Consider the following 25,937-nt stretch of genomic DNA (forward strand, 5'->3'; position numbering starts at 1 on the left):
CGAGGTTCCTTTTGATCGCATAGCCATGGACTTGGTGGGGCCCTTACCTAAGTCAGCTAGGAGACACCAATACATTTTAGTTGTCCTTAACTATGCCACCAGGTTTCCAGAAGCAATCCCTTTTAAGAAATTGCTCATCCAAGGTCATCGCACTGGAGTTGTTTCAGATGTTCATGAGAACAGGGCTCCCATCCGAGATCTTGACAGACCAAGGTTCATGTCAAAAGTGATGAAGGAATTCTGTAACCTGTTTTAGATTAAACGCTTGCGGACTTCAGTGTATCACCCCCAAACTGATGGGTTAGTGGAACGGTTCAACAAAGACTTAAAGGGAATGCTAAAGAAAGCAGTTGAGGAGGATGGTCGGGATTGGGATTGCTTGTTGCCTCCCTTGTTGTTTGCCATAAGAGAGGTACCCTAGGCCTCCACGGGGGTTCTCCCCCTTTGAGCTGGTTTATGGGAGACACCCCCGTGGGCTACTGGATATAATGAAAGAGACATGGGAACAAGAAGCTTCCCCGTATCGGATTGTGGTAGAACACGTGTCTCAAATGCAGGACCGAATAACAAAAGTTATGCCCATAGTACGGGAACATTTGCAGGCTGCGCAAAATGCCCAGAGTCGTGTATACAACCGATCTGCCAAGATTATAGAGTTTAAACCTGGGGATCGGGTGCTGGTCTTAGTGCCTACCATCGAGAGTAAGTTTCTCGCCAAGTGGCAAGGACCCTTTGAGATAGTTGAGAGGGTGGGCAAGGTCAACTATAAAGTCCATCAGCCCACCAAACGTAAACCCTACCAGATTTACCATCTCAATTTGATCATATCATGGAAGGATAGACAGGTTTGACAGTCAGTCTGAAAGTCCCGGAAGACCCTGATGCCCAGATTAAGAAGGTAGGGATTGCAGAGGCTCTCTCCCCTTCTGAAAAACAGGAGTCCTGGGAGTTTTTGCAGAGGAATCGAGACATTTTTTCAAACCTACCGGGCCTAACCTCGGTAATTGAACATAATGTCATTACAGACCCTGGCGTTCAAGTAAACCTCAAACCCTACCGCATACCCGAATCTCGCCGGAATATTGTCTCGGCCAAGCTTAAGAGCATGTTGGACCTTGGGGTCATTTTCGGAGTCTTCAAGTAGATTCTGCAATAACTTTCACAAGTTAAATGAAGTCTCCAAGCCAGACGTGTATCCCATGCCCTGGGTCGATTAATTAATCGAGAGATTAGGACCGGCCCGGTACATCACCACTCTTCACTTGACCAAGGGATACTGGCAGATCCAGCTTTCCCCAGAGGCTAAAGAAAAAACTGCATTTGCCACACCCAAGGGCTTATGGCAACACGCCCGAATGCCATTCAGGTTACATGGGGCCCCAGCCACTTTGCAAAGGGCCATGGACTTCGTCCTGAGACCTCATAAGGAATTCTCAGGAGCCTATCTTGATGACATTGTCATCTTTAGTAAGGACTGGGAGAGTCACTTACCAAAGGTCCAGTTGGTCTTGAATGCCCTCCGATGTAACAAAATACATATTGGCCTAAATTTATGTAGAAATTTGTTTTCTTTTCAATTTTTTTATTGGATATGTTTTATAGCAGAAAGTAAAAAATCTTTTTTTTTTTGTCGCCATTTTTTTTATAGCTCAAAAAAATAAAAACTGCAGAGGTGATCAAATACCACCAAAAGAAAGCTCTATTTTTGGGGATAAAAGGACATACATTTTATTTAGGTACAGTGTTGCATGACTCTGCAATTGTCAGTTAAAGTAATGCAGTGCCATGTTGTAAAGAAATTAACCTTGTCATTATCCACTTCCTGCCGGGCCTATAGCAGAATAATGGTCAGGAAGTGGTTCAGTTATCCTGACTGGGCGTCATATGACATGATCAGGATAACAAGCCAGCGTGCGCCCGAAGCATGGTGATCGGTGGTGTGTCAGTCTGACGCGTCGCATCTCTGATCTCGGTAAAGAGCCTCTGACGAAGGTTCTTTACCATGTGATCAGCTGTGTCCAATTGCAGCTGATCACAATGTAAATAGGAAAAGCTATTTATCAGCGTTTTCTCTACTCGCACTGACAGACGCGAGTAGAGGAGAGCCGATTGGCTGCTCTCATGACAGGGGGAGTATGCACTGATTGATTGCAGCCCCCCCAAGGATGCCGACCCAGAACCACCAAGGATGCCCACTCATGGCCAGGAAGGATGCCCATCCATGACCACCAGGTGAAAGCCTATCAGTGCTGCCTAACAGTACCATCTATCAGTGCCCACCAGTGCTGCCTATACTGCCCACCAGTACCACCTATCAGTGCAACCTATTAGTGCCAATCAGTGCCACCCATCAGTGCCACCTATGAGTGCCCATCAGTGCTTTATATCAGTGCCACCTATCAGTGTCCATCAGTGCTACCTATCAGTGCTGCATATAAGTGCCACATCATCAGTGCCACCTCATCATTGCCAATTAGTACTGCTTCATCAGTGCCTGTCAATGCAGCCTCATCAGTGCTCATTGGTTAAGGAGAAAACTTATTTATTTACAAAGTTTTGTAACAGAAACAAAGAAAAACTGTTTTTTTTTTCAAAATGTTTGTTCTTTTTTTTTTTTTATGTGTAGCGCAAAAAATAAAAACCCCAGAGGTGATCAATTACCACCAAAATAAAGCTCTATTTGTGGGGAAAAAAAATTCTAAAAATAGTTTTTGGGTACAACGTTGCACGACCTCGCAAATCTGAAAATTGGTCTGGGCAGAAATGTGTATAAGTGCCTGGTATTAAAGTTGTTAAGGGGGTAAATCTTCCAGAGGTCAAGTGGTTAAAAAAGAAAAGACAGGAGGAGACGGGAAGGAAACGTTAAACTAAAGGCAGAGGGCCACCAATAAAGCTAATAAAAATTGAGGCAGATACCTACCAAACCAACTTCTAACAAGGTCCATGCTTGTAGTCATACTGGAAAAAACACTATTAAAGGTCCGGTTAATTTCTAGACAATTCACATCGTCACGGTGTCTTATTTTAGAGTGAAGCTGCCTGTGGATGAGGCCAAGTCAGCAGGCGTCCATATTGTCCAGACATGCTGGAGGTAAGGCGGTATGTCAATGCATAAAGCAGCTAACAAAACAGAGAGAGTTTATTTCAATGGGAATGAATGAGGCGTAGTCAATAATATCATTACCAGGTCCATGCTGGGCTTGACAAAATGATTGGAAATCATTTAGCCACAGACCGGTGATCTCTAAAAAAAAAAAAACAAGTTGATTATGAACAAATCTTTCCCACATTCCTCTAGATGCCAAGCACGATTGCTCTTGTAAGTATCATTTCCCTGCCTCCTCTTCGTGTATTATTAATATGAGGATTTAAATGTTTCTCATTACAAGATGCACGCTGGGTTACAATCTCCCACAATTACAACACTATTTGATTCCACTTGTAAATGCGTCTATACCGAAGCCTTGGCTGGATCTTATCTGCCGCTTCCTCTCTGTTGCGAAGTTTAGTCTATCATGGTGTGATTGATTACTCTGCACGCCCACAGCCAAATTCTATTTTTTTTCCCCCAAATTATCAGACAACGTGATTAATTGTGCCCCGCATGTTATCCGCTTTCGTTTTAGGCTATCGCCCTGTAAACATACGGAGGCAACTTCCGTTTTTGTAATGACAGGATCATTGTTTCAAAGCTCAGATGAACACGGGGTCGGGTGGGTTGAATGTATTTATTATATCTACATATGGGTTTTTAGTTTCTCAGTTATGCATATTAGGATGCATACTGAGAACTGGCCAAGTGTGTCTAAATGGTTAACCGTTGTCCTTTCCCATACTTCAGTAGCTACAAATACAGTGTATATAGATGTGGCATCCTGTGGTTTAATCAGGGAGCTCCTCATAAATTTCCTTGCCAAGAGTAGTCATCTTGGTCGATTGATAGAGATCTATTGATTTCTCCCTAAGTTTGTCCTTGTTGCACTTTTCTCTTCTACCACTAGGTGGCCGGGTACTTGGTGGTACTAGATATGAGAAGGGCAACCCACGATCAGGTTATATGGGGTATTTCAGCCAATGGCAGGGGTTTTCTTGGATTCCTTGGCCCTATATATTCGGGTGAGGTCAGATGATCTATATTCTGTGCCACCTGAGCGACTGTCTGGGTGGATGTGTGTCGTGTTCCCCCCCCAGGCTGCTAGGACAGAGATTGGGCCTATCCAGGGGGCATCTGGATGCTAGGCCATGTGAGGGCCTATCCAGATGTAAGAGGGCTGCTCAGGGTTGGGATTGCGGTCCAACCAGAAGTGATGGTTCAGCCGGACGGAGAAGTGGTCAGAGGTAGGAAGCTGTCGCCACAAAGGGACCAACCACCTTTACCAGGGACCACAGTGAGTAACTGAAGCAAGTAGTGGAACCACATTCTCACCGAAGGGGCAGGTGGAGAATCGGGAAACTTCAGGCGGTGTCAGGGACCCAACCCGTGGAGGAGATGCTTGCAGAGCAGCCTTGTGAGTCAAGCCAGGGACCTCGCCGATTAGCAGGGGTGAAGCTTAAGAAGTTTCTAGAGTGCCAAGCTAAGTACCAAGCAGGGAAGCGTGGGGGACGCTTGAGGGGATACCACCACAAACCTTGGAGGAGCTCAAGGGATTCAGAGTCAGTGAATTAGAGGGTCTAGTGAGAGACGGGGAGCAGTTGTAGTGAAGCTGAAAGTACTGTTATTTTTGAGTTAGGAGCTGGTAAAGACTGTTACCATAGGGGACAGAATTCCTGCAAGTGCAGAAGTGGCGCCTTGCTGGGGCCTTTCCCTACACGGTTGTCGTCCTTTTGCAGTCTCGGTGTCTGCCAATTGAATCAACAACTACTTAAAGGTGTCCTTGCCCTTACCCTCTTTCGCCCAAAAATACAAAAAGAACTTTCAAAAGAAATAAAACCTCTTTTACATCCATGAAGTGTCTGGCGGCCAATGAATTTCACCATCTTTGCACCCACTATGCCTCACAACCCACTACATATTGAAGGATGTCAGCTATTTTGGTTCTCTCAGCTCACTTAGCATGCCCTGCTGCATAGCCTACTCCTGGCCTCTGGATAGGGGTTCTTCTGACATGCTGAAAGAAGCCCACCTGTCTCCTGGAACAAGACCTCCTGTCTCTAGGCTGGGGCACCTCTCACCCCTGGGTGAGACCTTCTGTCTCTTGACTCCTGACTGGGGCTTCTCTGACCCCTGGGTGGGTCCTTCTGTATCCTGGCTGCTGGCTGGAGCTCCTCTAAACCCTGGTTGAGACCTTCTGTCTCTTGATTCCTGACTGGGGCAATTCTGACCCCTGGGTGAGACCTTCTGTCTCTTAACTTCTGGCTGGGGCTCCTCTGACCTCTGGGTAAGACCCCCTGTCTCTTGACTCCTGGCTGGGGCTTATCTGACCCCTGGGTGACACCTCTTGACTCCTGGATGGGGCTCCTCTGACACTTGGGTGAGACCTTCTGTCTCCTAGTTTCTGTCTGGGGCTCCTCTGACCCCTGGATGGGACCTCTTGACTCCTAGATGGGGCTCTTCTGACACTTGGGTGAAACCTTCTGTCTCCTGGCTGCTGACTTGGGCTCCTCTGAACCCTTAAAGAGATCTCCATTCTTTTGACTCCTCCCTGGCCCCTCTAATCCCTGGGTGAGATCTTCCATCTCCAATCTGGGAGCCCTGAGCTATCCTCAGGCTTGAGTATATAACAACCCTGAACACCTCTGTACTCATACAGGCACCCAGTAAAATCCAGACACAGGATTGATGTCCCACCCAATACACTTTGGAACCTTCAAGCTCCAGGCCCCAATCTGAGACCAGGGCGGGACTGGTCTACCGGGATTTCCCGGCAGGCTGCCTGCCCTGGTAGCCGCTTTTAGTTGCAGCTGGATCCTCCGCTCTCTCCTGTGGATCACAGAGTTGGCTGGTTCTGTGTTCGGTGGCCGCGCTGTAACACAGTCCCGCCCCCCAGACCTGCTCGTGTGATAGTAGATAGAATCAGCGTTCTGCCTATCACACGAGCCGGACTGAGGGGGCGGGACTGTGTTACAGCGTGGTTGCCGAACACAGAGCCAGCCAGTTCTGTGATCTATAGGAGGAGATGCCGCCCATACAGCCCACCCTGTGTGCCACAGTGCCTGGATAGGAGGATCGACAGGGGGGGCTGCAGGGGGCCCCCCTGCCGATTCCCCTATCCAACTTATTTTACTGTCCCCAGTTCACCTTGTGCTCCCTGCCCCCCCCAGTGCTCTCCTCCACAACCACACTCTCCTGCCCCCCCCCCACAGTTTTCTCCTCCCCTGTTCTTGCTGCCCCCCCCCCCCTTGCTCTCCAGCTTTCCCCATCCTTCTCTAGCCACCATCCCAGTGCTCTCCACTCCCCCAGTGCTCTCCCCCATGTTCTCCCCCCCCTGTTCTTTCCCCCAGTTCTTTCCCCCAGTGCTCTCCACACCCCCCAGTGCTCTCCATCCTGTTCTTTCCCCCCCAGTGCTCTCCCCCCGGAAATTCAAAAATTCAAAAATGTGAAAATTCAGATGTTTGAAAAATAAGAAAGAAAATCTGAAAATTCTAAAGAACAAAAATCCAAAAATTCTAAATAATAACTAACTAACTATTAAATGATAGGTATTGGAATTTCCTTTCAAATTTGGCTGTTAGTCAAGATAGCGAATATGAATTTATCCGAAGTTACAAAATTATCCGAAATAACAAATGCTGCATCTAAACAAATAGAAGGTAATGAATTCATAATAATAATAATAATATTAATAAAACGTTTTTATTATGGTTATGTATTATTAATTTGTTATGTTCCATTCGTTTAGATACAGCATCAGTGATTTTGGATAATTCATAACTTCGGATAAATTCGTATTCATTACATTCTCTAACAGCCAAGTTTAAAGGGAAATTCCAATACTATCACTTAATAGTTAGTAATAGTTAAGATATTATTCATTTTTTTTATTATTTCAGATTTTTGGGGTTTATCTTTTTTGGATTTTTCTTCTTATTTTGGGATTTTCGTTCATTTGAATATTCATTATTTTCGAATTGTCGAATTTTCAGATTGCTGAATTACCGAATTTCGAAATTTCCAAAATTTCGGATTTTTGTTCTTATAAATATTCATTCTTATTTTCTGATTTTTTTTTTGTTTCGGATTACCAAATTTCAGAATTTTTGAAATTTAGGATTTTCAAATTTAGAATTTACGAATTTTCGAATATTTGAATTTATAAATTTACGAATTTTCGAATATTCAAATTTTACAAATATTCGGAAAAAAATTGTTAAACGGGTTTTGATTAATTTGGATATTTCTAAATGAACGAATTTGTTAAAAAAACGAATTTGGAAAGAAACGAATTGCACATGGTCTATAGCTAAGTACAACACATAAAAGAGAAAACGTTGTGGTGGGTGGTATATATTGTGTTAGATACTCCTACCAGTAGTAGGAGAGGGACCATGTGTATAACCTTTATCAGTCCAACACTTAGGTCATGCACTATATACAGTATATATACTAGATAATCGCTGGGGAGAATAGTATACCTTTATGTAAAACATCCAGACAACACTTTGTCTCTGGTTACCATTGGAGACCGCACTCTCCCTGCAGAACTTTTTCCCTTTGAATGCTTCTCTGCAGCCAGGGACACACAGCACACATAACTTTGCTTCACACAGTAACAGCAATACATACAGTCTCTTGAAACTCACGGTTTCCAACGGTTTCTCACCTATTATAAGTCCTGCAAATGATAAACCTTAAAAATACGTAATCTAGAACATCAGTCAAACACAAGGCCCGCAGGCTGCATGCGGCCTGCCAGGCAATTTCACATGGTCCTCACACCTCTCCTGCAGCTGTGGAACCCTACAGCTGTCATTTACGCCCCACCTTGTCTCAGTGGTTGGCAGCAGAGAGATTTTCTGTGTAGCCGCAGCACCCCCTTGCCTCTGCCTCCCCTGGTCTCAGCATTCAGCAGACTCCGGCAGTTAATTCCAGTCTTCCTTGGGTCCTCCTCCAGACCCTGCACTTTTAGCTTCCCAGCTTCTTCCTTTCATCGTCACAAGATAGGGGGGGTGTACAATGATGTAAGTAAGGGTGGGGGATGTTTGAAATCTCATGTTGGGGGGGGGGGGGGGGGCTCTGGACATATGATGTAAGGGAGAAGGGCTTCATTTAGTTGAGCGTTCAAGCCACGTGCCCTGAACCTGCAGCACAATTGTTCGGCTGGTTTCCTGAGTAAAGCTACTGTTCCTATCCTGATGGTCCACCAGTTTCCCAAGATCTCCTGCTCCAGCTGCAAGTTCTTCTATCAACAATTGCTGGCACTCGTGTTCCACCTGTCCTTCGGTACCGACTGCTCCACTCTCAGTGGGGCCAGCGCTTGAGATATAAGAGAGGCCAACCTTATCATATCAGTCTCCTATCAGGTACCTGCTCCTATGGGGCTAGCGCTACACATCTAAAGCTATGTAGAGTATTTAGGTACCTGAAAAGCTTGAAAGTTGCTCTTCTGTGGCTTACAGATTACATTTAAGTTCTAAATGAAATATTCTAGTAGGTGTATACAACATAATGATTGCAGGCGAAAAGTGACTGTAATAGCCCTTTAAAGCTTGGATGCTTCGCACAAGCCAGTTGACCAAAATAATTGCCTTCAGAAAACACAAGAGCTTTGTTTGTTTTTTTCGGCTATTCCTTGGGGACCATTGACACAAGCAAGAACTACGGGAAATACAAAAGCGATACAAGGGTATTGATTGATATCCTAGTGATCCTGAAACATACAATACCTTCTCTTAAGCACCGCCGTATTCATTAAGGCAATCGGATCCTATTGACCAGGTCAGGAACATTGTTACAATATGTTCTCCCTAAATATGGCCTCAGTAATACAAGGTGATTGATTATGATCCTACAAAAGAATACACACTGTAAAAAAACGATTTAGATGCCTAACAGACCCCAGAAAAAAAAAATGTTTTACTGGTCTCGGACGTAGCAGTTAATGGATGCCTATTATTCAACATGGCCCCCCCATTTAAAAGCACATAGCACCCATAAATCAAAAGGGTCAAACACATTGATTCTATTGTTATTGTTCTGTAATATTTTAACTGGACTACGTCACCAATTTCTTCCGCAAAAATAGGATTTTTTTACTCCCCATAAAATCCTTTTTTCTGAAGTTCACTGACTGACACAGCTCCATTACTCTTGACCATAGGGTTGTTACGCCACCTTCAGGAGTGGACTAGGCAGAACATGTTATACATGTGAAAAAACAGAACTTTACAGTTCTGCCCAGGGGGCGGTCCCTCCAGTAATAACCCCTCAGCCTGTTTCCTGCGGCTCAATGCGCCAACAAGCAGCATAACGTAAACCAACAGGAGGGGAGGGTGCTGTGTCAGTCAGTGAACTTCAGAGAAAAGGATTTTACGGTGAGTACAAAAATCCTATTTTCTCTTTCTTTCACTGACTGACACAGCTCCATTAATCTTGACTATAGGGACGTCCCCAAGCAGTGTCCTAACGAGGTGTGGGGATAGCATAAAAACTTCACCCACAACCAGAAGTGCTCCCTAACGGGGGAGTCGCCACCTTATCTAGCCGCATCAGAACTTGTGGTCAACAATGCAACAGTGCATTATACTCAAAAGTAACTGTATTTAAAAAAAAACAGAATAAAGAGTGCAGAATTGCAACATTACACAGCCGCCTGCAAAACTTTGCGGCCAAAGCAGGCATCAGCCTATGCGCTTACATCCACTTTGTAGAATTTGATAAAAGTATGAACGGACAACCAAGTCGCCGCCTTACACCCTTGAGTAGCTGACGCTTGATGTCAGAAAGCCCAAGAGGTACCATTTGCCCTGGTGGAGTAGGCCGCGACAGGAAATGGGGGTACCTGCCCCTTCAAGGCGTAGGCCTGTACCACAATCTGTCTGATCCACCTAAAAATGGTGGCTGACGAGACCGCCATATCTTTTTTCGGACCAGCTACCGAAACGAACAGAGTCTGACTTCTGAAAGGGAGCCGTGGCAGACAAATACACTCTTAGAGCCCGGACCACATCCAGGGAATGAAGGGCCACCGCCTTAGGATGTGTCGGTTTAGGACATAGAGCTGGTAACCCAATGTCTTCATTGATGTGGAACGCCGAAACCACCTTCAGCAGAAAAGAAGGTTGCAGACGCAACACCACCTCATCCTTATGGATAACCAGCAGGACAAGACCGCCAGTTCCGAAACCCCCCTGTCCGAAGTAATGGCCACTAGGAAAACCACTTTCTGAGAAAAAGTCAACAAGAGAATTTTTCCTGATGTTCTCAAACGGTAGTTTCTGAATCGCCGATAGCACCAGGTTCAGATCCCACTGGGGTAAAGGTGGACGCACTGGAGGAACTACATGCCGGTCCCCTTGAATAAAAGTGCTCACTAGAGAATGAGACGCCAGGGGTAGTTGGGAAAAAAACAGCCAAGGATGATATTTGTCCCTTAATGGTGCTTAAAGACAATTTCTGGTCTACTCCTCTCTGTAAAAACAGCAGGATTCTGGAATGGACGCCACCATTTCTCCTCACACACGGAGATGTAGGCCTTCCAGGTACGATGGTATATCTTCCAAGAAGAAGATTTTCGTGCTCTCAACATAGTTGAAATCACCGAGTCCGATAGGCCCTAGTTCCTTAGCACCTGGCTCTCAACAGCCATGCCGTTAAAACCAGCGATGGTAAAGCCGGATGGAGAATGGGACCTTGACACAGAAGGTCCTCTCATAACGGTAGTCGCCAGGGAGCGTCTGCAACCAGGCGCACTAAGTCGGCGTACCAGGGGCGCTGAGGCCAATCTGGGGCAATCAGTATTACTGGAATCCCCCTCGGTCTCGGACATGGTAGTAGCTTTAGCAGAGGAAAGGTGTAGATCAGTCGATACTGACCCCACTGAGCCACCAGTGTGTGGGACGCATCTGCCTAAGGATCTCTTGTCCTGGATATGAATCACCTTCCGATTAAGATGGGAAGCCAGGAGATCCACGTCTGGTGTGCCCCATTGCAGGCACAGTAGTCTGAATACCTCCGGATGCAACGCTCATTCTCCTGGGTCTGGTGACTTAAGTAGTCTGCCTGCCAGTTTTCCACTCCCGGGATGTAAATGGCCGACAAGGCCGGTACATGTCGTTCTGCCCACTGAAGGATGTGAGCAACCTCCCGTGCTGCAGCCAAGCATCTTGTTCCTCCTTGATAGCTGACATATGCCACCACCGTGGCGTTGTCTGACTGGATCCTAATCGGACGTCCTCGAAGTCTCATCCACCATGTGGAGAGACATAGCCTGATCGCTCGAAGCTTGAGCACATTGATCGGCAACTTGGATTACTACCCCGACCAAAGGCCCTGGGTCGACTGTACTCACAGTACTTCACCCCAGCCATTCAGGCTGGCATCCGTTGTGATCACTGTCCAATGTAGAGGTAGGAACGACTTTCTGGACCAAAGTGCCGGGGACCTCAGCCACCAGAGCAGGGAGTCCCTTACTGGCTGGCTCACCCGAATCTGCTGATCCAGGGATAATGGAGATTTGTACTAGGAGTCTCAACGAGAGATTAAGAGAGAACGATATAAAAGAACACATGAAAAAGACCTGGGGTGTGCCAAAAGGTCACGTGGTCAGTATATCTAAAGGGGGCATACCCAAATATGAAATGGAAAGGAAGAAATAAGCATAAAAGAGGTCGGAAGGGTGGGATACATAACAATAAGCCGACAGGAGCAAGGAGGAGGAGGGCGGGTTTAAATATCCCCCGACTCCTCCTACAAACCCAGGAGAGGGGAGCAGAGGCCTACTTTTTACCACATTTGCGCCGCACACCGCCTCCATCCTGGCAACGAATGTTTCAAGGACCACCGACAAAGCGTCCAAAGGCACTGCACTGTTTGCAGACGAGCCAGTTGCAATTTCAGGGAGTTCGGGGGAAGAAACACCAGTTTCTAAAGACATGCTGACCCACCCTGTCTGCCACCCTTGGGGACTTAGGACAGGTGCACAGTCCCACCCTCCTAGCTTCTGCAGACTGAAAGGCCCCCACTTCAGGACTAGCCACCCTGACCAAATTCTGCGCCATTCAGCTAAATGTGCCTGTGCCCTGTGTCAGTTCCCAGGTGTGCTGAGTGAGAAACCGCTCTGTTCTGAGCAGCAGGGACCAGCTCTGAGCATAAAAACTGTGCTGGACTACAACAAAATGGCACTCAAGATTCAATCACACTGAAAATGGCTGCCGAGCTACACAAAAATGGCCCCTGACCATGCTTTCCACTGAGGCACACCAAAAATGGCAGACAAACAGGATCCGCATCTCCCACGGGGGGGTGGAAATAGGGACAGGGAGAGAAGAGAGGGAGGAGCTTGACCCCCGAATCGATCTCCCAGGGAATGCCCAGCTGCTCAATCCCACCAAGGCAGGGAGAGCTGTACTTACCATCCGGACGAGCTGAGGACATCCCATCACAGACCCACCCTCCGATCAGTATGGAGTGGCTGCTGTGACAAAGACATCAGTAGTCCGGTCATATATGTGCCCTGGAGCTTTGCGCTCACCGGCCGCCCCTGGAGCCTGAGGGGCATGACGTGGCCGACCCAGCGCGTAGCTAGGGTCTGCACACGATTTATGGCCAGGCTAGGGAGACTACAAGGATCTAGATTATCCAGCCTGTCCCCCAGCCGGCTGTTGGTAGCAGATCACAGAATCTATAAATCTTGCGCAAAAGGCAAACATCAGCAAAAAAAAACAGGACCGATGGTCCTGCAGGGTTCCTAGGTCCATCTCCTTCACTAGGCACAAAAAAACTTAGCTGCAGGAAGCAGGCTGAGGGGTTATAACTGGAGGGACCGCCACCTGGGCGGAACTGTAAAGTTCTGTTTTTTCACATGTATAACATGTTCTGCCTAGTCCTCTCCTGAAGGTGGCATAAAACCCTCTGTCAAGATTAATGGAGCTGTGTCAGTCAGTGAAGAAAGAGAAAATTGTGTGTTTTATCAATACAAGGCTCTTCCAGTGATTTAGCCAGTTGACTAAATAAGCTCTGATTATATAAGTGCTCAGGACTGTGGTTGACATATGGTAGATTTATATATATAAGTATAGGCCGACCTGAATATAAGCAGAGGCATCTAATTTTACCACAAAAAACTGGGAAAACGTATTGACTAGTGTAGGAAAATGCAGCAGCTACTGGGTAAACAATGCTCATCTGCTGTCTCGCTGTACCCATTTGCAGCGTCACTGTGCCCATTTGCAGCCTCACTGTGCCCATTTGCAGCCTCATTGTGCCCATTTGCAGCCTCATTGTGCCCATTTGCAGCCTCACTGTGCTCATTTGCAGCTTCATTGTGCCCATATTCAGCCTCATTGTGCCCATCTGCAGCCGTACCTTTGATACAGTTTCCCAGCACTGTGTCAGTGTTCCTCTTTCACGGACAAGGAGGAAGCGGGGCTTTGTTACAATAGAGGGCTGAACAGACTGTATGATACAGCGGGAGACAGCTGCTGTTTTAGTAATCAAAGGTATGGCATCTGTACGGCTCACTCGAATATAAGCCAAGGGGGTGATTTTCAGTCTAAAAAAATTATCTGAAAAACTCGGCTTATACTCGAGTATATATTATGTGAACATAGCTACATTCTTGGCATGTTAGACCTTTTGATTTGATCGGTGTGGCAGTCTATGGCAGATGGATAGCTAACTCGCCTCCCCTCCCCCACATATTGCCCATTAACAGGTATGTTTTGTTTTGGTGGTAGTATTGTTACCCCTACCACCATATTGCATCAGCCAGTTTGTAGTAATATCTTCAGCCTATAGCGTTTATTAGTCAATATATTTTATTAATCGAGTTTTTTGGTTCTTATGCTCTTTACTAGATCAGGGAACCAAAATCTGGGAGTTCCATATACTGGGTGTAGCATATGTGGTTCGGATACGCTCTTTGTGTACTGACTAGTGACCGAATCTGTGACACCCCCCGGACAGCAAGCACTTATGCACGGATCGGATTCCTGTTGGCAAATTCTCCAACCATTTTCTCTGTTTTATTATATTGGATGCCTTTTGAACCTTGATGTAGAACTTCACACGGTTAGAATATGATATTTAATGGATGATAATTCATACTTTATTACTCTGTAAACTAGAAGTGTTGAGTACATTTATCTTGTCTGTTTACTTACGTTCTTTCTGTCCACAGATGATGATGATATATACTACAGCATCAGCCCCTGAGGAAGAGATCTTACTCTTTAACTACCTGGAAACGCGTCAGCCTTTGTTGGTTTCAATTCCACTGCCTAAGATTTATTAGAGTAGTGTTATGATCTGTACTGTGTCTGTACATGTGTTTCTTCATATATCTTGTAGCTGTGCATCATACATATTTTTATTGTCACATATGTTTTAACTTTTCTAATAAAATTAATACTTTGACATAATTTTCTCTAAGACTCCTGCCTTTTAAAGTCCCACTAAGAGGAAAAATTGGCCCTATTTACAATTTAACAGGGATGTGGGCAGGTACAAAAGATTCCATTGAAATTAATAAATGAACTGTAGCGCCCTCTACTTGGGGGTAGATGTGATATGGTAGAATTGGTGGGGTAGGATTTAGCATAGGTAAATTTAGGCAGGCCTGCGGTTCTTTCCACCAGGCCTGGTTGTTTTGATTCTGGGTTGGAATTGTTAGAGTAGTAGGGGGTGTGGCCACCTACACTTGGGCTCAGAGATACCTCCTCTGCCTGATGGTGAATTGCACTAGAAGGAGAGGATGGGCTGAAACCTGAGTGGCAGGAAGTTTATGTGGGAGTCCTGACCAATTATTAACTTGTGTAATTGAAAGGAAGTCTCCTATATAAATGAAGGTCACACTGGCTTCTAGGGGCGGTGGGCCTGTGGGGCCCGAGCATGGACAAAGGGCTTGGGAGCCCGAGCGTGGACGAAGGGCTTGGGAGCCCGAGCGTGGACGAAGGGCTTGGGAGCCCGAGCGTGGACGAAGGGCCTGGGGCCCGAGCGTGGACGAAGGGCCTGGGTGCCCAAGCGCGGAAAGAGGGCCTGGGGCCCAAGAGAGCAAGGAAAGAAGTCGGGGAGTGCTTCAGGAGGTTCAGGCCAGACGCCTAGAGTGCAGCCGAGTCAGCATGTAACACTGGGAGAGAACCGGACATTCCCACACAGGGATGTGCCGGGCCAGAGAGGAGGAAGCAGGAGTAAAGCGGAAGAAGAGAACTGGGTGATTGACTTTCTGTGAGTGAAATATGGACTGTTGATTGGGAGAGGATAGGTCAATGGAAGCCCAGAGAAACTAGTGCAGAAGTGCTTGGAACTATATATGTTGTGAGTCCACGGACCGCAGCATAAATTAAAACAGTACTGCCAATGACTGAGGGATGTTGGCATGTGAGACATGGAAATATTCTAATAGTATATGCCTTTCTTGCCTAGCTTGGGAGTGCTGTGCTAAAGGAAACAATAGAATCAGGAAAGGATCGCTTTAGGGGAGTCCAGTAACAAAGCTATGGCTATGGATCACATCCTCATATAGTGGGGTCTGGAGGAGCATCTCATATCTCTCAGTAAACAACCCCAGACTTTCCATGAATAAAGAGTAATAAAACTTAAACTTGATGATGAGCTGATGGGCTTGTACACACGTTGATTACTGTGAAGAAACCTTTCCATATTTGGAGATGAAATCTTTTTCTGCTCTAGACGTAAAGCGTGCCCCCTTGTCCTCTGTGATGACCTTAAAGTGAATAACTCAACACCAAGTTCACTATATGGACCCTTTATATATTTGTACACATTGATCATTTAAAAAAAATAAAATAAATAACAAACATGTTATACTTACCTCCTCTGTGCAGTAGGTTTTGCGCAGAGCAGCCCAGATCCTCCTCTTCTCAGGTCCCTCTTTGCTGCTCCTTGCCCCTCCCTCCTGTCAAGTGCCCCCTCAGCCAGCAGCTTTCTGTGGGGCCACCTGAGCCAAGTCAGAGCTCTGTGTATCCATGCGCACACGGAGCCCCAACCTGCCCCCCCTCTCGCTCCCCTTATTGGCTTACTAACTTTGATAGCCACAGGAGCCAATGGCACCGCTGCTGTCAGCCAATCACGAGAAGTGTCTCGGACAGCTTAGACACTCCTGGACATCGCTGGAAAAAGATGGGGCTCATGTAAGTAATTGGGGAGGCTGCTACATACAGAAGGTTTTTTTTATCTTAAAGCATAGAATGCATTAAGATAAAAAACCTTCTGCCTTTACAACTCCTTTAAGCCTGACTTCAGAGGCAAAGAAAGGGATGAGGGATTCTGGCACATGTTTTACATTTCAACTTCTCCTATTATTTTACTATTCAAGGTGTTGGTTTTAACATGATTGGGTCGTGGAATATATTATCTTGTTCACGTGAGACAAGTGGGTGGGACAAGGGAAACGTTTGAAAATGTTGTAAAGTGCCAGGCAACAGCCCCGATCCCATCGTGTGGGAGTAAAGTTTATGACCAGCATTGATTTATCTCAGTGAGAAACATTAGAAATTCACTCTCCCACTTAATCCTGATTGGGTCAAGAGGCAAATCTGACACTCTGTGATCTCGAATAAGCTAAAACATTGTTAGCAAGTTTTACCTATATTACAGGACTGGTCGAATTTAGGACAGGTGTGTCCCCAGATCAAAATTTGGACAGAATGGCATAGCAGAGAGTAGAGAGGACCTTCCTTCTGTGTGTGTCTTGGACCGAGTGTATGATGAAGTTGACTCTTAACCAGTGAGTTTTTTTCATTCCCTGAATCCTTCGACCAAACTTCCCACAAGTGTTTTTCCGATTCCTGAACCTTTCAGCCTGTGGATCCGTACACACCACCACCTGTGCACCTGTCAACGCCATACACTCTTGCACTGTTTTGCAAAAAAAATTATGAAGTCTATAGAAAAAAAAGAGGAAAATGCATTTTTTTTTGTGTTGATCAGTGTTAGCCCCTGTACACACGGTCGGAGATTTCGACAACCAAATCTGTCGGATCTTGTCCGAAACTGTTGCATACACACGGTCGGACTAAGTTGTCGAAAAATCAGATAATTCAGAACGTGATGATGTAATTTTGTTACGATGGGACTACATTCAGGCTAGTAGCCAATAGCTTTGATGTAGGAATTTGATCTGAGCATGCGTGGCACTTTGTCCGATCAAAATTCTCTACACATGATCGGAGTATGTCCGATCGAACCAGTTGGTCGGAAAATATTCCCAACAAGTTGGAAAATTGGGTCCGACGGATATTCAGACGGAATCAGTCCGATGCATACCACACACAGTCGGATTATCCGACAACACGGTCCGATAGGACACATTCCGACGGATTCTCCGACCGTGTGTACAAGGCTTTACTTTTATTGTAAACTATCTTTATTGCAAACAAATATACATTTAGTTCTATAATCTGTTCCATTTAAAATGGCACTAGAATTAAGTTTTAAAAAAAAGAAACAAACAAAAATGAGCCAAAAAAGAAGAGCCAAAAAGAAGAGCGCATGTCCCTCAAAACATGTTAGCCTTCAAGACCTGTACAACTACTCCTTGTGATGTGTTGGAGATGATATGAAGGAATTCTGGGATTCTCTACCAGGACTTGTTCTGATGAGCTTGTACACACGTTGATTACTGTGAAGAAACCTTTCCAGGGGCAAAATGATATCGCTCTCTCTGGAGTCCAAAACATTATTTAATTTTAATAATAACGGATATCTAAGTATAATGGACTAGGCTGGTGTACATTCCATTGGTTTATGGTTTTTGTACTGGTTCTACAGCTCCATGGAACCAGTAAGGTAGCAGCCCAAACCTCCAAAGTGAGATCAGCACCACCACCTACCCGTGGAACCATCTACTATCTACAGTGGTGTGAAAAAGTGTTTGCCCCCTTCCTCATTTCCTGTTCCTTTGCATGTTTGTCACACTTAAGTGTTTCGGAACATCAAACCAATTTAAACAATAGTCAAGGACAACACAAGTAAACACAAAATGCAATTTGTAAATGAAGGTGTTTATTATTAAAGGTGAAAAAAAATCCAAACCATCATGGCCCTGTGTGAAAAAGTGATTGCCCCCTAAACCTAATAACTGGTTGGGCCACCCTTAGCAGCAACAACTGCAACCAAGCATTTGCGATAACGTGCAATGAGGCTTTTACAGCGTCCTGGAGGAATTTTGGCCCACTCATCTTTGCAGAATTGTCCTAATTCAGTTACATTAGAGGGTTTTCGAGCATGAACGGCCTTTTTAAGGTCATACCACAACATCTCAATAGGATTCAGGTCAGGACTTTGGCTAGGCCACTCCAAAGTCTTCATTTTGTTTTTCTTCAGCCATTCGGTGGTGGACTTGCTGGTGTGTTTAGGATCATTGTCCTGCTGCAGAACCCAAGTTCGTTTCAGTTTGAGTACACGAACAGATGGTCGGACATTCTCCTTCAGGATCTCTTGGTAGACAGCAGAATTCATAGTTCCTTTTATCACGGCAAGTCTTCCAGGTCCTGAAGCAGCAAAACAGCCCCAGACCAGCACACTACCACCACCATATTTTACTGTTGGTATAATGTTCTTTTTATGAAATGCAGTGTTCCTTCTACACCAGATATACTTGGACACACACCTTCCAAAGAGTTCCATTTTTGTCTCATCGGTCCACAGAATGTTGTCCCAAAAGTCTTGGGGATCATCAAGATGTGTTGTGGAGAAATTGAGACGAGCTTTGATGTTCTTTTTGCTCAGCAGTGGTTTTCTCCTTGGAACTCTGCCATGCAGGCCATTTTTGCCCAGTCTTTTCCTGATGGTGGAGGCATGAACGCTGACCTTAACTGAGGCAAGTGAGGCCTGCAGTTCCTTGGACGTTGTTGTGGGGTCTTTTGTGACCTCTTGGATGAGTCGTCGCTGCGCTCTTGGGGTAATTTTGGGCGGCCGGCCACTCCTGGGAAGGTTCACCACTGTTCCATGTCTTCGCCATTTGTGGATAATGGCTCTCACTGTGGTTCGCTTGATTCCTAAAGCTTTGGAAATGGCTTTATAACCCTTTCCAGACTGATAGATCTCAATTACTTTCTTTCTCAATTGTTCCTGAATTTCTTTGGGTCTTGGCATGATGTGTAGCTTTAAGGCCGGGTTCACACTGCTGCGGGGGGAGATCCGGATGTGATTCGCACAGCACTGCAGTGCTAATCACATCCGATCTCCGTAGCGATGCGAGTACAGCCATACAGATAGTATGGCTGAATTTGCATCGCTACCCGCAGCAAACTCGCAAGGGACCCTTTTTTTGGTCCGCAACAGAATCGGATCGCATGGGTGTTCACACCATGCGATCCGATTCCTGTGCGAGTCGGCAGATCGCACTGCGATATGCGGACGGATCTGGGGGTGTCATTAACATATCATTGACACTCCCAGCCGTTCGCATAGGGCAGTGTGAACTGCCGGCGGGAGTAATGCGATGCGGGAAAACGCCGCGGATTCACGGCGTTCCCGCATCGCAGCGGTGTGAACCCGGCCTTAAGGATCTTCTGGTGGACCTTACTGTGTCAAGCAGCTCCTATTTAAGTGATGCCTTGATTGTGAACAGGTGTGGCAATAATCAGGCCTGGGTGTGGCTATAGAAATTGAACTCAGGTGTGGACAACCACAGTTATAGTATGTTTTAACAAGGGGGGCAATCACTTTTTCACACAGGGCCATGATGGTTTGGATTTTTTTTCACCTTTAATAATAAACACCTTCATTTACAAATTGCATTTTGTGTTTACTTGTGTTGTCCTTGACTATTGTTTAAATTGGTTTGATGTTCCGAAACACTTAAGTGTGACAAACATGCAAAGGAACAGGAAATGAGGAAGGGGGCAAACACTTTTTCACACCACTGTATCAGTAACTGTTTGAACCCATCTATTGTGGTGTCTAGCCCAAATTAGTATTCCTGGTTGAGTTACACATGGCCAACCTCTTGGATTTTTTTAATGTATTTTCCTTATGATAGACTCCATAATTGTGGTGTTGGTGGTAGCACTGGTTTTGGCAGAAAGACCAGGAACTCCTTGAACCATCCACCCACATCTTCTCAAAGCCAAACCATTATCTTGAGTTAGGCTAACCCTTTAACTGTAGTCCATCATCCGTGTTTGTTTTTGTCAAAACTGCTGAAAAGTCAAAGCATTTTTTTTTTCTTACAGCTTGCCAACATGAAATATAAAAAAATAAAAGGTAATCGGTGTTCTATTAAAGAGCGAGTGATAGAAATGGATTTCGAATCTGAGAGAGAGCTTATATCCAGAGGTCTCCTAAGCCGAGAAAAAGGATTTAAAGAATCACAAAATGCAGCTGACCCGTTGATACACTACTACACAAAAGCACAGCTTAGCTATTAAACCTGCTGTGAATCCCTCCACAGATCAATTTGTAGTTTGGTAAAAGCCTTGAATATATTTTATTTCCTGAAAACTTGGCTGTTTTTTATCTGTGTGAAGATGCTTACCTAAATTTGTTGTGCAGGAAGACATTTGAAGGATTGAACAATAACAAGAAAAAAAAAAGGTTTGGAATGTTGGTGCTGAAGTGACCATACATGAAACTTCCTTATCCTTTGCTATTTTGTGAAGCAATGTCATTAGCTGTAAATCTAAAGGAGCGTATATTTAAAACATTTACTGAAAACTTTAAAGTTGTCATTATAATTACAATGTATACTTTTCATGAATCAATTCTCACCCTGTCTCCCTTGTATGACCTAAAGCAGTGAATGTTGAATAGTAATATATGTCTCTGCATTCGCCTGAGGACACTATTGAGTGAAACATGTAGGGCGGAGATGATGCAGTGATGTCATCACACATGGTTGCAGACTACAAGCTTATGCTTTGCACATATAAGTACACTATTTGTATACAAATAAAAGCCTATTGGATTTATATACAATGGGGCTTTATATTTTTGCATGTAATGTGATTGTAGCTACTGTGTGGCAACCCCCGGGCGCTGAGAGATATGGAACGTAGATGTTTATAATCTGGTGCTTGATTTGGTGATCAGTCTGAGCGGGGTGGCATCACCTGATGCTTATATTATATGCGGTTGGGCAAATATTGTGTAGCCACACCTTCTGGTAAGCAAACCTTTGTGCTCACGGGTGTGATGGAGATGCACCGAAGTGATAATAAATAGGCAGCATAAGATCAGCAGGGGTCTATTCTGTCCTGATGAACTTTTGCAGACAATATTTATTGCACAAGTTTCTTTTTTGTGAATAGACATTGAAGTATTGCATAATAGGCTGCATGTGATTCTCATTATAACCGATCCATGATTGCTGCTCCTCTCTGCCAATCCCTTCACTGGCTTCCCCCACCCCACCGTGTAAAATTCAAAATGCTAACCATAACATAAGGCCATTGACAACATCGCCTCCCATCTACATCACCAACCTCATCTGCAGATATCGCCCAAATCATGCCCTCAGCTCCCCCCAGGACCTCCTGCTCTCTAGCTCCCTTGTTACCTCCTCCCATGCTCCTGCGTCGCATGGCTCACCTGGAATCCCCCACTCTGGCTGCTCCAATACAACCTGTGTTGCATGCCATCTCTGCTGCTGTGCCAATCTCTGTGCAGGCACCCGCCTCGAGTATTACCTCTATAAGAGGTATGTCTGATTCCGCTCCGCTTCCCCAGCGATTTGGGAGCGATCCAGTTCAATGCAGAAGGTTTCTCAACCAGGTTGAGACTTCATTTTAGATGCTGCCCCAGGCGTTTCCCACGGACAGAAGCAAAGTAGGTTTTGTGATATCTTTGCTTTCTGAGAGAGCCTTGGCCTGGGAAAACCCTCTATGGGAGACGCAAAAACCTGTTGTCTTGCGTTACCCTGACTTTGTGGCCTCCGTTAAAAGGGTATTTGATGTTCCCGCATGCTCCGCTTCTGCTGCCAAATGCCTCATGTCCATCAAACAGAGTACGAGAACTGTTGTTGACTACGCCATTGAATTCCGTACTCTGGCAGCAGAGGTTGCTTGGAACAATGAGGCCCTCCTGGCTGCTTTTTTTTATGGTCTCTCAGATTCCCTCAAGGATGAGATAGCAGCCCGAGATATACCCACTGAGCTGGAGAGCTTGATCTCGTTTGCCATCCTCTTTGAATCCAGACTCAGAGAAAGACTTTCTTTAAAAGAGCGCTTGCGGAGGCCTCCTGTACGTTTGCCTCCAAGCTTTGCAGTCGCACCCGTGCCTCCCTCACCTCCCATGCCTCCTGGTTCCGAGTCGGTCAGTAAAGATGAACCCATGCACTTGGGCTTCACATGTCTCTCTGCGGATGAGTGAGCCTTTAGGAGGAGGGAGAGATTGTGCCTTTATTGTGGCCAGGCAGGTCACTTTTTTGACGTCTTGTCCTACCCATCCAGGGAATGCCCGAACCTTGAGGCCCTGTCATGGACAGGCCTTAGGTGGCATTGTTTCATCCCCAGTTATCTAGAAGGATAAGCCCCTGGTTTCGGTCACCCTTTCTTGGGCTGAGTCGTCCATCGAGATACAGGCTCTAATGGGGCTGCGGGCCTGTTCATTGTGTTATGGATTGTTGAATACTTTGATTAAATGACTATTTTCTATTATGTCAAGATATATGCTGAATCCCCTCATCCCCTTACTCAAAATGCTTCACCTAGAGACCCCCCTCCCATTGGAGTGAGTCCAGGAGTCCACAAGCCATCAGCAGAAAACCTGGATGAAACTGGCCAGATGACCCCTTAGATAAGGGTCCTCCAATCTCTGCTTGACAGCACAGAATACACATGAGATGATGCTTTTGCAAACAATGAGTCATCTCTTACTATAAAGGGGGCTATATGCCCAGAGCAATAAAGGAAGCTTTTCAGTGAACAGTGTGTGTCAGCGTACTCCTTCTAAACATGCATGCATGGACATTTGAATTAGACCAGGTGCAGATAACTCGACCAGACATTTGTCTGGGATCCAAAACAATTGATGCTGCCTTTGACGGGAGACCTCTTGATGGGAGACCTCTACAGCCTGCCCATGTCACTCATGAGACTGTTCCATTGTCCATGGCCGTAGGGGCTCTTCACCATGAGATAATCCAATTCCAAGTTATTTCCTCACCCAGGTTTCTGCTGGTTATTGGTTATCCTTGGTTACAGAGACACAACCCCTCTTTTGATTGGCTCCATGCTGAGGTTCTCTCCTAGTCACCAAAATGCAGTGAGACATGCTTCCTGAAGGTCTTGTGCACCTCTTCACTTTGACAAAGGTCAAGCCGGTAGTTTGCCTCCACACCGGTCTTATGACTGCATGATTGACATTCAGCCTGGTGCCATACCCCCTCGTGGGCGGGTTTACACTTTGTCGGTCTTGGAGGATAAGGCCATGGAGGAGTATGTTGCAGACGCACTTTCTCAAGGTTTCATCCGCAAATCGTCGTCTCCTGCTGGTGCTGGTTTCTTCTTCGTGAAGAAGAAGAGTGGTGAACTGAGACCTTGTATTGATTATAGGGGTCCCAATCGTGTCACGATTGTGAATGCATACCCGATTCTGTTGATTACAGAGTTATTTAACCACCTCAAGGGAGCAACGGTTTTCACAAAGCTTGATTTGAGAGGGGCATGCTATCTCATGCGGATTAAGGAGGGCGACGAGTGGAAAACTGCGTTTAATACCAGAACAGGCCATTATGAGTACCTGGTAATGCCTTTTGGCCTTTGTAACTCCCCGGCAGTTTTCCAGGAATTTATTAACGATGTCCTCCAAGATTTGTTGCAGTTTTGTGTTTTCCAAGTACCTGGAGAGCCACCACACAGATGTCTGTCGTATGCTTCAGAAACTAAGAGAGAACAATTTCCATTGTAAACTGGGGAAGTGCGAGTTCCATCGTGAACAGGTTACATTCCTGGGCTATGTCATTTCCACTGCTGTTTTTTTCGATGTACCCAGAGAAACTTTCAGCAGTCCTACAGTGGCCTCGACCCATGGGTTTACGTCTTGTGCAGTGTTTCCTGGGCTTTGCCAACTACTATCAGAAGTTTAATCATAACTTCTTGTCTCTGGTCAAGCCCCTGACTGATATGACCAGAAAGGACGGAAACCCACAAAGTTTCTCTCCGGAGTCCATTAAGGCCTTGAGACTCTCAAGGCTGCCTTTGTTTCTGCTCCTGTGTTGGCACATCCTGATCCTAAGATGCCTTTTATCCTTTTATTGATGCTTCTGAGACTGGAGTTGGTGCCCTTCTGTCTCAACGTCCTAACTCTGAGAGCGTTAGGCATCCGTGTGGCTACTTTCCAAGAAATTGTCACCTGCTGAGTGCAATTATGAGATTGGTGACAGAAAGCTGTTGGTGATCATTTCAGCCCTGAAAGAATGAAGGCATCTCCTTGAAGGTACCACAGTGCCGGTTCTCATTCTTACTGACCATAAGAATCTCACATTCTTGACTGAGGCTACGTGCCTATCTCCCAGAAGGGCACAATGGGCTCTTTTCTTATCGAGTTTTAATTACATTGTCTCATTCTTACCCAGTACTAAGAATGTAAGGGCTGATGCCTTGTCAAGACAATTTTCCTCCACTTCCAAGTCGGAGTCTGTTCCGGTTCCTATGATTCTTCCTGATCGTATCTTGGCTACGGTTCGCACCAGTCTTACTTCTCCTTTGGGTGACAAAATTCTTGCTTCTCAGGTCCATGCTCCTCCTGAGAAACCTTGTGACCACTGCTTTGTCCCAGAGAGTCTCCGTACTGCTGTGCTCCAGACTTACCATTCTCCCAAGGCAGCTGGCCATCCTGGGAAGAATCAACTCATTTGGGCCATTTCCCAACAATTCTGGTGGCCTAGTCTACGGGCTGATGTAACTGCCTTCGTAGCTGCTTGTTCTGTGTGTGCTCAGAGTAAGACTCCACTACACCTTCCAGTGGGCCTCCTACAACCCATACCCTGTGGAGAGAGGCCCTGGACCCACCTGTCAAAGGATTTCATTGTGAAGGTGCCCAACTCTCAAGTCATTACTGTTATCCTTAGGGTGGTTGACCAGTTCTCAAAGATGTGTCATTGTATTCCACTTAAGAAGTTGCCTACTCCTAAGGAACTGGCTTCCATCTTTGCTCGGGATATCTTTTGCTTACATGGGCTACCCAAGGTGATTGTCTCGGACAGGGGCAGTCAGTTTGTCTCCTGGTTCTGGGGAGCCTGTTGTGCACAGTTGGGAATTCAGCTTGCTTTCTCTTCTGCATATCACCCACAGTCTAATGGGGCAGCAGAGTGAGCCAATCAGTCCTTGGAGCAATTCCTACGTTGCTATATTTCTGACCACCATAACAAATGGTCAGACCTATTACCATGGGCAGAGTTTGCTCACAACAGTGCCTTGAATTCTGCTTCCCGATTGTCTCCATTTATGGCGAATTATGGTTTCCAACCTTCCATGTTGGCTGATTCCGCAGAGTTTTCCTGCATTGGAGGAGCATCTCTGTGGTCTTCGTTCCACTTGGATACAAGTCCAGGAGGCTTTGCGTCATGCTAATGATAGGTACAGACTCCATGCTGACCGCAGACATCTGCTTGCGCCTTCCTACCAGGTTGGGGACAGGGTCTGGCTGTCATCTCGCAACCTCCAACTTCGTGTTCCCACACTGAAGTTTGCACCTCGGTTTATTGGGCCTTTCCATATCCTTTGCAGGATTAACCCAGTGGCTTACACGTTGGACCTTCCTCCTAGTATGAGCATCTCAAATGTGTTTCAAGTCTCCTTATTGAAACCATTGGTCTGCAACCAATTTACCACCTCGGTGCCCCGTCCTCACCCTATACAGGTTGAGAACCATGAGG

Source organism: Lithobates pipiens, unplaced genomic scaffold (genome assembly GCF_037356315.1).
Source record: "Lithobates pipiens isolate NorthernLeopardFrog02 unplaced genomic scaffold, aLitPip1_a1.2 Scaffold_37, whole genome shotgun sequence".
In the NCBI taxonomy this organism is placed as follows: domain Eukaryota; kingdom Metazoa; phylum Chordata; class Amphibia; order Anura; family Ranidae; genus Lithobates; species Lithobates pipiens.